This window comes from Cavia porcellus, unplaced genomic scaffold, assembly GCF_034190915.1.
Source record: "Cavia porcellus strain 051 isolate PalLab524CR breed Dunkin Hartley unplaced genomic scaffold, mCavPor4.1 scaffold_36, whole genome shotgun sequence".
Taxonomy (NCBI): domain Eukaryota; kingdom Metazoa; phylum Chordata; class Mammalia; order Rodentia; family Caviidae; genus Cavia; species Cavia porcellus.
In genome coordinates this window covers 8,803,259-8,814,958 of record NW_026947519.1, presented here as the reverse complement: position 1 = coordinate 8,814,958, position 11,700 = coordinate 8,803,259, and positions in this window count along the sequence as shown.

Here is an 11,700-nt window from a genome sequence, read left to right as displayed (position 1 = left end):
GGATTCTTGGGAGTTCGAGTCCATCGTGCGCTACGAATTTATCTCAAGGCCACTTTCAACAAATACATAAGATGCTGTTTCCAAAAAGAGAACAACAGAAAATTAGACACACTTCGTCTAGGTCCCGGGGTTCACTACATGAGTTGTGGAGTCTAAATATTCCATGCCATGAGAAAATACCTGGGATTTTTAGTGAAAGGGGCATTTGCATCCCTTTTCTAAGGGTTTCCCTTTCACCATGTTACATTTGAATTCTGGGAAAACCTGCTGGTGACAAGCTATCTAGCATTATGTTGGTTTAGGTATTGAGCTAGTACCTCATGTTTAGTGTTCAGGGTTATGCTGGAATGGCTGCAGACCTCCTTGAAATAGCTATTGCAGACAAGTGAACCCCGAGGAAGCTGGATAGTTGAAGCATGCACTCCAAATATTCATGCACTGCAAGGATTCACTTTCATTTTGGGATTCATCTTCTGGTTGCTGGCTTTTAGTGCTAACTGATACTACCATGGTGGCAGTAATCCAGCAGAGACTGCATGTATGGTTTGCAAGTTTGCTTCACAAGCCACCAGAAACTTGGCAGAACACAAATCATTTTGGCATTTTCTTTCCTGCCCTGAATCATTTGGCTTTCTAAGTTTGAAAATTGAATAGACTGGGCTAGTCAGGTTTGGAACCCACGTATCACCAACAGAGCTAAAGACAGAGCCAAGTACTTCCCTCCCCTTGTCAAAATATGTCAAATTTGCTTGGTCACCACAACTTCGAAGAAAATTCTGAGGCAACTTAGAGAGGTGAATCAAATACTGCCTGATTGGAATGGCTGTGGTTGTATGAGGTTGAAAGCTGCAGAGTTGGGCTGAAACTGTTCACAGCAATCCACAGGCTTGTGGTTGCCAGGCAACCACACTGGGCTGAGATTGGCTGAACATCACTGTGAGGTGGATTTTAGGCTCTAGGTTTGAAAACTTAAAAGACTGGGGTAGTCAAATTTGGAACACATCGACCACAGACAGACCAAACGGTCTTTCAATAACTTCACTCCACTTCTCAAAATCTGGCAAATTTTGTTGATCACTACAAGTGTAAAAAAAATTCTGAGGCAACATAGAGAGGCTAATCAAATACTGCATGATTGGAATGGTTGTGGTTGTATGAGGTGGAAAGTTGCACAGTTGGGCTGAAACAGTTCACAGAAAGTCACAAGCTTGTGGTTGCCAGGCAACCACATTGGGCTGTGATTGGCTGAGCACCATTGTGAGCTGGACTTTAGGCTTTAGGATACAAGTGTGCAGTAGGAGACCTGAGTCACAATGCTGGGCGTTGCCATGGAGACCTCAGTGGCACAGAGGACCTTGTAGGGCAAGATTTAAATAGGATGAATATTCTTGGCCTGGTATGCCACAGGATTCTCACTGAAGGCTTCACTGCTCAGAATTTGGGGATGGAAATGCTTGCGAAATTACACATGGATGTACTTTCAATGGGATATGAAATATACCAGGGCCTGGCAGATGTTCTCCGACCTGTCCTATCCTTGAGCATATGCTTTTCCCTTGTCATGTCTGTCATTTGGCTGAGTCCTGTTCCCTAAGCTATTCAGTCAAGACTTGCTGGAATCATTCACCTGCAGTATAAGAGCTTTCTGTGAAATTTCTCAGCAGAAATCCTCTGCAAGCACATAGCTTTGGATATGAGAGGCAGTGGTGGAAGTTGAATTTCAAGGGCAGATATTTGAAAACAATGAAACAAGCCCCGAATAAGATCTTTACATGTTTCCCAGATGAATATGTTTGGAAATACGGGCAAAGATGGAGATCAAGACTGAGAAGAGTGCACACTCATTTCAAGGTACAAAAGCCAGGGAAAAACATGGGAAAGCAAGAGAGCTGGTTAATTTGATGTAAAAATCTTTGATGATGAAAGGAAAATTATATTCTCATGGTGATTTAATCAGGCTGAAGCAGTGAAGTTCTCATGTTGGTTGTCCTATGTGTGGCCTTCTGCATTGGGCAGTGGATGCAGGACAGGAGATCTTCAAATAAATCTGGTGGAATACAAAATAGTGAAAAAAATATCAATCTAAATCCTGTGTATTCCTTCCCTTTGAGAACATATATGGATAATGTCCGGAGCTTCAAAAGAGAAAATGTCTATTGGGTCATGGTTTCACCAATGAAATGGTCACTTCACATAACATTTTGAATTTTGCTTTCACAGTTGCTCATGTACCAGGCCTGAGTAAAGCAGAATGTAGAGTAAGCCTCATCAATAGTTGTGCATTCTATAAGTGGTTTTAAAACCCGTGAAACCCTTTGGACCTAGTGTTTGTATTTAATTGGTTGATTGGTTTTTCAAATTGTTTGTTTTACTATTTTTAACTTTTGGAGTCAGGGAAGCCCTCACTCATAGTGATTTAGACCTCTCCAAAAGCTCTGAAGTTATTCATGTAACAGCTATTACATGTTATAAGTTTCTCCTATTAAAATTTGAAAGTCTAACAGACTCTGCTACTTTTCATCTAAATTCAGTTTGCGCTAAATTCAGTGTTGGACTTTTTTTACAATTCCTTTGAAATGTGTCCTCCTCTAGTCACTGGTCGTGCTGGAATGTACTTTCTTGTGAAGACAGGATTTGAGCAAATTGACACAAGTACAGTTTGCCACTACTCTGGACACCTGGTTAAATATCGAGTTGCCTAAATGGTGTGTGTTTTACTTTGATCTCTGCTCACACTTTGCTCATTCAGTTAGAACCACAGGGCTCCAGGCCATAGCGTTCTAGGCCCAACCAAGAAAATTTCCATTCCGTGTTGGGAGTTCATTCATCTCTCATAATTACTTTTTCCACAAATGTGAGCTTCAGGAGAGGCCCTGTCTGAATATGGAGAGGCCCATTTTCATTCACTCACTTTCAGACTTTCTACAAGATTTTCAGTTACTAGACGTCTGCCCAGACTTGCCATTGTCAAGGGACAGTGCACTTCACATGAAGTCGTGCTGTATTACTTCATGTGTCTCCGTGGAAATTCCACCAATGGGAAACTCTTGCTGTAGTCATCGCCAAGTGTTTCTATGTAAGAAAATATAACTAGCAAAGGATGTGGTTTCAAGCAGAATGAGGAATGGAGGGATAATCTTTATTTCAGTGCAGGTTGACCTTTCAAAGAAACAGTAATTCCTATGAAATAGGAGGTAAAATCTTTTGTAAAGAGACATAGATATGACATGCTCAACTTTATGTCACATTTTTTTTTAACTTTTTTTTTCTTTTTCCTTTTTATCGGTACCAGAGATTGAACTCACGACTACCTGCTTACAAGGCAGGCTCTTATGCCGCTGAGCTAAACCCCTAGCCCCTTATGTCACATTTTTTAAAAAGCCAAGGGCAATTGAGAAATTTTTTGCTGCTGAATTGTCCCTTTTTTCAAATTTCTCTTAGGTAAGACACTCCAGTTTCTTCAAACCATGGTACTGTTCCTTCCATGTAAAAAACCAAAGCAAAAAACAAAATAAATTAAAACAAAACCCATCAAATTACATTTGAGAGCACACAATTGCTCAGCAGGCCCACTATTCAAGAAGCTAGAGGTACAGAAGCCTCAGCCTTCAGCCCATGGCCTGAAGTGTTATCTCTATCATGGCCCCTCAATTCACTGGCATGTCAAAATTAACTCATGAATCTTTACTCATTTTCTCTTCAAATGCACAGGATCCAATATATTTGAACCCTGTTCACCTGGGCTGTAATCATCCAAGGACACACCAGAGGAAGGGCAGCCACCCCCTTGCCTGGGGCCTTGGAGCTTATCACAATAGAAATGGAAACCTGAACAAGAGGAGCCAAAACAAAGAGAGGAAGATTCCTAAAGTCTGAAACACAGAAGCTACCTATAGACCAGTAGTGGGATTTCACAAATTATGTAAGAATTTCTGTGCACATGCTTGGCATGGTCGCTCATGCCTATAATCCCAGCAATCTGGGGGCTGAGGTTGATGGATCCTTGGGAGTTCCAGTCCATCGTGGGCTATGAATTTATCTCAAGGCCTCTTTCAACAACTACATAAGATGCTGTTTCGAAAAAGAGGACAACAGAAAACTAGACACACTTGGTCTAGGTCCCGGGGTTCACTACATGAGTTGTGGAGTCTAAATATTCCATGCCATGAGAAAATGCCAGGGATTTTTAGTGAAAGGGGCATTTGCATCCCTTTTCTAAGGGTTTCCCTTTCACCATTTTACATTTGAATTCTGGGAAAACCTGCTGGTGACAAGGTATCTAGCATTATGTTGGTTTAGGTATTGAGCTAGTACCTCATGTTTAGTGTTCAGGGTTATGCTGGAATGGTTGCAGACCTCCTTGAAAAGGCTATTGCAGACAAGTGAACCCCGAGGAAGCTGGATAGTTGAAGCAGGCACTCCAACTATTCATTCACTGCAAGGATTCACTTTCATTTTGGGACTCATCTTCTGGTTGCTGGCTTTTAGTGCTAACTGATACTACCATGGTGGCAGTAATCCTGCAGAGACTGCATGAATGGTTTGCAGGGTTGCTTCCCAAGCCACCAGAAACTTGGCAGAACCCAAATCATTGTGGCATTTTCTGTCCTCCCCTGAAACATTTGGCTTTCTAAGTTTGAAAATTGAATAGACTGGGCTAGTCAGGTTTGGACCCCATGTACCACCAACAGAGCTAAAGACAGAGCCAATTACTTCCCTCCACTTGTCAAAATATGTCAAATTTTCTTGGTCACCACAACTTCAAAGAAAATTCTGAGGCAACTTAGACAGGTGAATCAAATACTGCCTGATTGGAATGGCTGTGGTTGTGTGTGGTTGAAAGCTGCAGAGTTGGGCTGAAACTGTTCACAGAAATCCACAGGCTTGTGTTTGCCAGGCAACCACACTGGGCTGAGATTGGGTGAACATCACTGTGAGGTGGATTTTAGGCTCTAGGTTTGAAAATTTAAAAGACTGGGGTAGTCAAGTTTGGAACACATCGACCACAGACAGACCAAAAGGTCTTTCAACTACTTCCCTCCACTTCTCAAAATATGTCAAATTTTCTTGATCACTACAACTGTAAAAAAATTCTGAGGCAACATAGAGAGGCTAATCAAATACTGCATGATTGGAATGGTTGTGGTTGTATGAGGTGGAAAGTTGCACAGTTGGGCTGAAACAGTTCACAGAAAGTCACAAGCTTGTGGTTGCCAGGCAACCACATTGGGCTGTGATTGGCTGAGCACCATTGTGAGCTGGACTTTAGGCTTTAGGATACAAGTGTGCAGTAGGAGACCTGAGTCACAATGCTGGGCGTTGCCATGGAGACCTCAGTGGCACAGAGGACCTTGTAGGGCAAGATTTAAATAGGATGAATATTCTTGGCCTGGTATGCCACAGGATTCTCACTGAAGGCTTCACTGCTCAGAATTTGGGGATGGAAATGCTTGCGAAATTACACATGGATGTACTTTCAATGGGATATGAAATATACCAGGGCCTGGCAGATGTTCTCCGACCTGTCCTATCCTTGAGCATATGCTTTTCCCTTGTCATGTCTGTCATTTGGCTGAGTCCTGTTCCCTAAGCTATTCAGTCAAGACTTGCTGGAATCATTCACCTGCAGTATAAGAGCTTTCTGTGAAATTTCTCAGCAGAAATCCTCTGCAAGCACATAGCTTTGGATATGAGAGGCAGTGGTGGAAGTTGAATTTCAAGGGCAGATATTTGAAAACAATGAAACAAGCCCCGAATAAGATCTTTACATGTTTCCCAGATGAATATGTTTGGAAATACGGGCAAAGATGGAGATCAAGACTGAGAAGAGTGCACACTCATTTCAAGGTACAAAAGCCAGGGAAAAACATGGGAAAGCAAGAGAGCTGGTTAATTTGATGTAAAAATCTTTGATGATGAAAGGAAAATTATATTCTCATGGTGATTTAATCAGGCTGAAGCAGTGAAGTTCTCATGTTGGTTGTCCTATGTGTGGCCTTCTGCATTGGGCAGTGGATGCAGGACAGGAGATCTTCAAATAAATCTGGTGGAATACAAAATAGTGAAAAAAATATCAATCTAAATCCTGTGTATTCCTTCCCTTTGAGAACATATATGGATAATGTCCGGAGCTTCAAAAGAGAAAATGTCTATTGGGTCATGGTTTCACCAATGAAATGGTCACTTCACATAACATTTTGAATTTTGCTTTCACAGTTGCTCATGTACCAGGCCTGAGTAAAGCAGAATGTAGAGTAAGCCTCATCAATAGTTGTGCATTCTATAAGTGGTTTTAAAACCCGTGAAACCCTTTGGACCTAGTGTTTGTATTTAATTGGTTGATTGGTTTTTCAAATTGTTTGTTTTACTATTTTTAACTTTTGGAGTCAGGGAAGCCCTCACTCATAGTGATTTAGACCTCTCCAAAAGCTCTGAAGTTATTCATGTAACAGCTATTACATGTTATAAGTTTCTCCTATTAAAATTTGAAAGTCTAACAGACTCTGCTACTTTTCATCTAAATTCAGTTTGCGCTAAATTCAGTGTTGGACTTTTTTTACAATTCCTTTGAAATGTGTCCTCCTCTAGTCACTGGTCGTGCTGGAATGTACTTTCTTGTGAAGACAGGATTTGAGCAAATTGACACAAGTACAGTTTGCCACTACTCTGGACACCTGGTTAAATATCGAGTTGCCTAAATGGTGTGTGTTTTACTTTGATCTCTGCTCACACTTTGCTCATTCAGTTAGAACCACAGGGCTCCAGGCCATAGCGTTCTAGGCCCAACCAAGAAAATTTCCATTCCGTGTTGGGAGTTCATTCATCTCTCATAATTACTTTTTCCACAAATGTGAGCTTCAGGAGAGGCCCTGTCTGAATATGGAGAGGCCCATTTTCATTCACTCACTTTCAGACTTTCTACAAGATTTTCAGTTACTAGACGTCTGCCCAGACTTGCCATTGTCAAGGGACAGTGCACTTCACATGAAGTCGTGCTGTATTACTTCATGTGTCTCCGTGGAAATTCCACCAATGGGAAACTCTTGCTGTAGTCATCGCCAAGTGTTTCTATGTAAGAAAATATAACTAGCAAAGGATGTGGTTTCAAGCAGAATGAGGAATGGAGGGATAATCTTTATTTCAGTGCAGGTTGACCTTTCAAAGAAACAGTAATTCCTATGAAATAGGAGGTAAAATCTTTTGTAAAGAGACATAGATATGACATGCTCAACTTTATGTCACATTTTTTTTTAACTTTTTTTTTCTTTTTCCTTTTTATCGGTACCAGAGATTGAACTCACGACTACCTGCTTACAAGGCAGGCTCTTATGCCGCTGAGCTAAACCCCTAGCCCCTTATGTCACATTTTTTAAAAAGCCAAGGGCAATTGAGAAATTTTTTGCTGCTGAATTGTCCCTTTTTTCAAATTTCTCTTAGGTAAGACACTCCAGTTTCTTCAAACCATGGTACTGTTCCTTCCATGTAAAAAACCAAAGCAAAAAACAAAATAAATTAAAACAAAACCCATCAAATTACATTTGAGAGCACACAATTGCTCAGCAGGCCCACTATTCAAGAAGCTAGAGGTACAGAAGCCTCAGCCTTCAGCCCATGGCCTGAAGTGTTATCTCTATCATGGCCCCTCAATTCACTGGCATGTCAAAATTAACTCATGAATCTTTACTCATTTTCTCTTCAAATGCACAGGATCCAATATATTTGAACCCTGTTCACCTGGGCTGTAATCATCCAAGGACACACCAGAGGAAGGGCAGCCACCCCCTTGCCTGGGGCCTTGGAGCTTATCACAATAGAAATGGAAACCTGAACAAGAGGAGCCAAAACAAAGAGAGGAAGATTCCTAAAGTCTGAAACACAGAAGCTACCTATAGACCAGTAGTGGGATTTCACAAATTATGTAAGAATTTCTGTGCACATGCTTGGCATGGTCGCTCATGCCTATAATCCCAGCAATCTGGGGGCTGAGGTTGATGGATCCTTGGGAGTTCCAGTCCATCGTGGGCTATGAATTTATCTCAAGGCCTCTTTCAACAACTACATAAGATGCTGTTTCGAAAAAGAGGACAACAGAAAACTAGACACACTTGGTCTAGGTCCCGGGGTTCACTACATGAGTTGTGGAGTCTAAATATTCCATGCCATGAGAAAATGCCAGGGATTTTTAGTGAAAGGGGCATTTGCATCCCTTTTCTAAGGGTTTCCCTTTCACCATTTTACATTTGAATTCTGGGAAAACCTGCTGGTGACAAGGTATCTAGCATTATGTTGGTTTAGGTATTGAGCTAGTACCTCATGTTTAGTGTTCAGGGTTATGCTGGAATGGTTGCAGACCTCCTTGAAAAGGCTATTGCAGACAAGTGAACCCCGAGGAAGCTGGATAGTTGAAGCAGGCACTCCAACTATTCATTCACTGCAAGGATTCACTTTCATTTTGGGACTCATCTTCTGGTTGCTGGCTTTTAGTGCTAACTGATACTACCATGGTGGCAGTAATCCTGCAGAGACTGCATGAATGGTTTGCAGGGTTGCTTCCCAAGCCACCAGAAACTTGGCAGAACCCAAATCATTGTGGCATTTTCTGTCCTCCCCTGAAACATTTGGCTTTCTAAGTTTGAAAATTGAATAGACTGGGCTAGTCAGGTTTGGACCCCATGTACCACCAACAGAGCTAAAGACAGAGCCAATTACTTCCCTCCACTTGTCAAAATATGTCAAATTTTCTTGGTCACCACAACTTCAAAGAAAATTCTGAGGCAACTTAGAGAGGTGAATCAAATACTGCCTGATTGGAATGGCTGTGGTTGTGTGTGGTTGAAAGCTGCAGAGTTGGGCTGAAACTGTTCACAGAAATCCACAGGCTTGTGTTTGCCAGGCAACCACACTGGGCTGAGATTGGGTGAACATCACTGTGAGGTGGATTTTAGGCTCTAGGTTTGAAAATTTAAAAGACTGGGGTAGTCAAGTTTGGAACACATCGACCACAGACAGACCAAAAGGTCTTTCAACTACTTCCCTCCACTTCTCAAAATATGTCAAATTTTCTTGATCACTACAACTGTAAAAAAATTCTGAGGCAACATAGAGAGGCTAATCAAATACTGCATGATTGGAATGGCTGTGGTTGTATGAGGTGGAAAGCTGCAGAGTTGGGCTGAAACAGTTCACAGAAAGCCACAAGCTTGTGGTTGCCAGGCAACCACACTGGGCTGTGATTGGCTGAGCACCATTGTGAGCTGGACTTTAGGCTCTATGATACAAGTGTGCAGTAGGAGACCTGAGTCACAATGCTGGGCGTTGCCATGGAGACCTCAGTGGCACAGAGGTCCTTGTAGGGCAAGATTTAAATAGGATGAATATTCTTGGCCTGGTATGCCACAGGACTCTCACTGAAGGCTTCACTGCTCAGAATTTGGGGATGGAAATGCTTGCCCATCTACACATGGATGTACTGTCAATGGGATACGAAATATGCCAGGGCCTGGCAGATGTTCTCTGACATATCCTATCCTTGAGCATATGCTTTTCCCTTGTCATGTCTGTCATTTGGCTGAGTCCTGTTTCCTAAGCTATTCAGTCAAGACTTGCTGGAATCATTCACCTGCAGTATAAGAGCTTTCTGTGAAATTTCTCAGCAGAAATCCTCTGCAAGCACATAGCTTTGGATATGAGAGACAGTGGTGGAAGTTGAATTTCAAGGGCAGATATTTGAAAACAATGAAACAAGCCCCGAATAGGATCTTTATATGTTTCCCAGATGAATATGTTTGGAAATACGGGGGAAGATGTAGATCAAGACTGAGAAGAGTGAACACCCATTTCAAGGCACAAAAACGAGGGAAAAACATGGGAAAGCAAGAGAGCTGGTTAATTTGATGTAAAAATCTTTGATGATGAAAGGAAAATTATATTCTCATGGTGATTTAATCAGGCTGTAGCAATGAAGTTCTCATGTTGGTCGTCCTATGTGTGGCCTTCTGCATTGGGCAGTGGATGCAGGACAGGAGATCTTCAAATAAATCTGGTGGAACACAAAATAGTGAAAGAAATATCAATCTAAATCCTGTGTATTCCTTCCCTTTGAGAACATATATGGATAATGTCCGGAGTTTCAAAAGAGAAAATGTCTATTGGGTCATGGTTTCACCAATGAAATGGTCACTTCACATAACATTTTGAATTTTGCTTTCACAGTTGCTCATGTACCGGGCCTGAGTAAAGCAGAATGCAGAGTAAGGCTCATCAATAGTTGTGCATTCCATAAGTGGTTTTAAAACCAGTGAAACAATTTGGACCTAGTGTTTGCATTTAATTGATTGATTGGTTTTTCAAATTGTTTGTTTTACTATTTTTAACTTTTGGAGTCAGGGAACCTCTCACTCATAGTGATTTAGACCTCTCCAAAAGCTCTGAAGTTATTCACGTAACAGCTATTACATGTTATAAGTTTCTCCTATTAAAACTTGAAACACTAACAGACTCTGCTACTTTTCATCTAAATTCAGTGTTGCGCTAAATTCAGTGTTGGACTTTTTTTTACAAGTCCTTTGAAATGTGTCCTCCTCTAGTCACTGGTCGTGCTGGAATGTACTTTCTTGTGAAGACAGGATTTGAGCAAATTGACACAAGTAGAGTTTGCCACTACTCTGGACACCTGGTTAAATATCGAGTTGCCTAAATGGTGTGTGTTTTACTTTGATCTCTGCTCACACTTTGCTCATCCAGTTAGAACCAAAGGGCTCCAGGACATAGCGTTCTAGGCCTAAACAAGAAAATTTGCATTCCGTTTTGGGAGTTCATTAGTCTCTCATAATTACTTTTTCCACAAATTTGTGCTACAGGAGAGTCCCTGTCTAAATGTGGAGAGGCCCATTTTCATTCACTCGCTTTCAGACTTTCTAAGATTTTCAGTTACTAGAGGTTTGCCCAGACTGGCCATTGTCAAGGGACAGTGCACTTCACTTGAAGTTGTGCAGTATTACTTCATGTGTGTCCGTGGAAATTCCACCAATGGGAAACTCTTGCTGTAGTAATCTCCAAGTGTTTCTGCGTAAGAAAATATAACTAACAAAGGATGTGGTTTCAAGCAGAATGAGGAATGGAGGGATAATCTTTATTTCAGTGCAGGTGGACCTTTCAAAGAAACAGTAATTCCTATCAAATAGGAAGTAAAATCTTTTGTAAAGAGACATGGATATGAAATGCTCAACTTTATGTCACATTTTTTAAAAAGCCAAGGGCATTTGAGAAATTCTTGGCTGCTGAATTGTCCCTTTTTTCAAATTTCTCTTAGGTAAGACACTCCAGTTTCTTCAAACCATGGTACTGTTCCTTCCATGTAAAAAACCAAAGCAAAAAACAAAATAAATTAAAACAAAACGCATCAAATTACATTTGAGAGCACACAATTGCTCAGCAGGCCCACTATTCAAGAAGCTAGAGTTACAGAAGCCTCAGCCTTCAGCCCATGGCCTGAAGTTTTGTCTCTATCATGGCCCCTCAATTCCCTGGCATGTCCACATTAACTCATGAAACTTTACTCATTTCCTCTTCAAATGCACAGGATCCAATATATTTTAACCCTGTTCACCTGGGCTGTAATCATCCAAGGACACACCAGAGGAAGGGCAGCCACCCCCTTGCCTGGGGCCTTGGAGCTTATCACAATAGAAATGGAAACCT